The sequence below is a fragment of the Nicotiana sylvestris genome, chromosome 11 (assembly GCF_000393655.2).
Source record: "Nicotiana sylvestris chromosome 11, ASM39365v2, whole genome shotgun sequence".
NCBI lineage: Eukaryota > Viridiplantae > Streptophyta > Magnoliopsida > Solanales > Solanaceae > Nicotiana > Nicotiana sylvestris.
In genome coordinates, this window is record NC_091067.1 from 76,572,694 (window position 1) to 76,576,624 (window position 3,931).

Consider the following 3,931-nt stretch of genomic DNA (forward strand, 5'->3'; position numbering starts at 1 on the left):
CCGACCTTGCGTTGATTGGGTAGGATCCCATTGTATGAGTCCGAATTAAGTCATTTTGGATTTGCCAATTCAGGCGAGATTGACTTATGGATCGTCAATTCGGGTAGAATCAATTTTAATTTAAATGAGGTCGACTTGAGATTCGCCATCTTTGGCGAGGTCAAGCTCTGAATTATATTTGGACGAGTTCGAACTTGGAGTCGCCGTTTTGGGCAAAGTCAATTTCTAACTTAATTTGAACGAGTCCGAACTTAGAATCGTCGTTTTGGACGAAGTCAATTTTTGACTTAACTTTGAACGAGTTTGAACTTTTCTTTTATTTGATGGCTGTAATGGTGTTATTTCGAGCAAGGTTCGAATTATAATCCGTTATAATTCGAGAGAAGTCAAATTTTTGTTTTGGTGATAGCCGTTGGCCGTAGGGGTGTTATTTCGAGCAAGGTTAAAATAGTAACCCGTTGTAATTCGAGCAAGGTCGAATTTTTATTTTGGCGATGGTCGTTGGCCTTAGGGGTGTTATTTCGAGCAAGGTCAGAATTATAACCCGTTATAATTCGAGCGAGGTCGAAATTCTCTTTTGGCGATGCCGTTGGTCATAGGGGTGTTATTTCAAGCAAGGTCAAAATAGTAACCCATTATAAATCGAGCGAGGTCGAAATTCTCTTTTGACGATGGCCGTTGGCTGTAGGGGTGTTATTTCGAGAAAAGTCAAAATAGTAACCCGTTGTAATTTGAGCGAGGTCGAAATTCTCTTTTGGCGATGGTCGTTGGCCATAGGGGTATTATTTCGAGCAAGGTCAAAATAGTAACCCGTTGTAATTCGAGCAAGGTCGAAATTCTCTTTTGGTGATGGCCGTTGGCCATAGGGGTGTTATTTCGGGCAAGGTCGAAATAGTAAACCATTGTAATTCGAGCGAGGCTGAAATTATCTTTTGGCAATGGCCGTTGGCCGTAGGGGTGTTATTTCGAGCAAGGTCGAAATAGTAACCCGTTGTAATTTGAGCAAGGTCAAAATTCTCTTTTGGCGATGGTCGTTGGCTGTAGGGGTGTTATTTCGAGCAAGGTCGAAATAGTAACCCGTTGTATCATTATTATTATATTTTTTTTGGAGAACATTACACATCGCCGTACTGTTTATGTGTGCGTCGGAGTGAGTTCCGGTGTGCTCGACTTTGTTTTTACTGGAGAATACTGGGCGTTCCCTAGGTGAGTCCCAATTTGCTTAATTTTGCTTTCATTAGAGAATACTGTGCGTTTCCTGGTGAGTCCCCGTTTGCTTAATTTTGATTTCATTGGAGAATGTTGTACGTTTCCAGGGTGAGTCTCAGTTTGCTTAATTTTGCTTTCATTGGAGAACGTACATGAGAATGTTGTACGTTTCCTAGGTAAGTCCCAGTTTGCTTAATTTTGCTTTTATTGGAGAATGTTGTACGTTTCCTAGGTGAGTCCCAGTTTTCTTAATTTTGCTTCGTTGGAGAATGCTATATGTTTCGTGTTTTGAACCAACAAGAGAGCTTGGTAAGTTAAACTCAAATGAAATCGCCTGTTACCTTGGCCTGACAAGTCGGCAAAAGGAGGAGCGGCGCTGTGGAGTTGCTCGCTTTGCCTCGCACTTGAATGATGGTTTTAGATTTCTCAGCCATGTCCGGCTTCGTCGTTAACCGCATCTAGGCTTCTCGTGGGTTGGACTCATCTTGCTCGCTGAGGTGTTAAAACCGAGTCCCGGTTCGACCTGGTCCGATTTGCACAAACAACAAGGGAAACATGTCACACTTCGTTCATAAATCATCCAATGTGTGTGGGGATGTGAAAATAGGGTAGGATGTCCCCGCTCTTTCAAAGGACCACACAGTAGGCTATCGTTCCTTCCAAAGGGCTGGGAATACGGGTCAGTATATAAGGTAGATACGTCAAATGGGGCTGTGGTCATGCCAGACAACCGTGATTCTATTTTAAACGTGCATATGGCGTGCAAAACCTATCATTACAGGTAAGACATGGGTTTTGCATAGACATCGTTTATAACTTCTATTTTATGTAGAGACCTGATGTAGATTGGTACGGTCATCTTGAAGGCTTATCTATCATTCTTTCGAGTTGGTATTTGTGCTGAGATGGTGAGGCCATGAAAGTCTAGTAGTGATGTTTGGCTGGCTCTAGATCTAAAGAAAACTAAAAAAATTTGCTAAGAAATCCCCACAGACGGCGCCAAATTGTTTGACCAAAAAGTGTTAAGCCTTTTAGTTAAACTAATTAATAGAGAGATGGAGGTTAAACCTTAGCCAAACATAATTAACTCTAGATCCAAACATATTGAGTACAAAAATCGAAGAGGACCAAGCTTGTATAATATTTTTTAAGATGATTAACAGACATCAAATGTAAATGATAAGCTTACATCTTTGACATGCTTGCACCACACTCGTAAGAGCACAGAAGGAAAAGAGGGAAAGTTGTTGATAACTAAGAGAACTATCTTGGTTGATTTGATAATAATGATTATAAAAAATTGTAGCCCAATCCAGTCTGAGGTTTGTTGTTGGTGAACTCCTCTTGTTCTCATCTTTGATACATTGCTCCTCTCCTTTCTGGAATCAGATTCCCTCCCTCTTGCCTTCTCCTTATATATATATATATATATATAACCTTCCCCTTTATCCAACTGTCTTTACCCAACAGACCCTTTCATGACTACACTCTTTCTTACTTGCCCGAGTAGTGCGACATATGCATTGTCGTTCAAGCCTTCTATAACGACCCGACCGGTCATTTTGAGATTTTTCACTTTGCTCGCCAGTTATCGGGTATACTAGCCCCGTGTGATGTATTATGACTTATGTAAATCGTCGGTTTTGGTTTTTAGGGTAATCGGAATGAATTTAGAAGAACAGTTCTCAGTTGAAGCTTAAAATTTGGAAGGTTTGACTAAGATTTGACTTGTTAGTAGATGACCTCGGATTGGAAATTTTATGATTTGGTTAGCCGTGTTAGGTGATTTGGGACTTAGGAGCGCAGTCAGAATGTGTTTTGGAGGTCCGCGGAAGGTTTAGGCTTGAATTGGCGAAATTGAGATTTTGGCATTTTTCGATTGATAGGTGAGATTTTGATATAAGGGTCGGAATGGAATTCTAGAAGTTGGATTAGGTCCGTTGTGTCATATGTGACGTGTATGCAAAATTTTAGGTTATTCGGACGAAATTTGGTAGACTTTTTGATCGAAAGTAGAATTTGGAAGTTCTTGAAATTTTTAGGCTTGAATCCGATGCAAATTTGGTGTTTTAATCTTGTTTTGAGTGTTCTGAAGGTTGGAACAAGTTTGAGTGATGTTATGGGATATTTTGGTATGTTTGGTTGAGGTCTTGAGGGCCTCAGGCGAGTTTCGGGTGGTTAAACAGATCAAATTCTTGTTTAGAAAGTTGCAGATTTCTTCAGTTCAATGTTGCAGGTTTTTGACCTTCACGAATGGATGTCCTGCATTCGCAAAGGGTTAAGATGTGAGGCAGTGGAGTTGGCCTTTGTGTTCGTGAAAGGCTAAGGTCTGTGGTCATCGCGTTCGCGAGGGTTTTGCCGCGTTTGCGTAGAGGAAGTGGAATAGCTGGGATCCCAAGGCATTTGTTCTACGCGTTCGCATAGTAGAGGTCGCGTTTGCAAAGAGTCGGGTCAGCTTGCTTCGCGTTCGCGAGGGTTTTGCCGCGTTTTCATAGAGGAAGTGGAATAGCTGGGATCCCAAGGCATTTGTTCTACGCGTTCGCATAGTAGAGGTCGCGTTTGCAAAGAGTAGGGTCAGCTTGCTTCGCGTTTGCGAGTGGGTTCTCGAGTTCGCACAAAAGGAATTCCAATCAGTGAAGCTGTGTGGTTCGCGAACGCGAGGAATACCGCATTCGGGATGAAGAAATATCTGGGTAGACAGATTATATTTTAAAAACGAGGG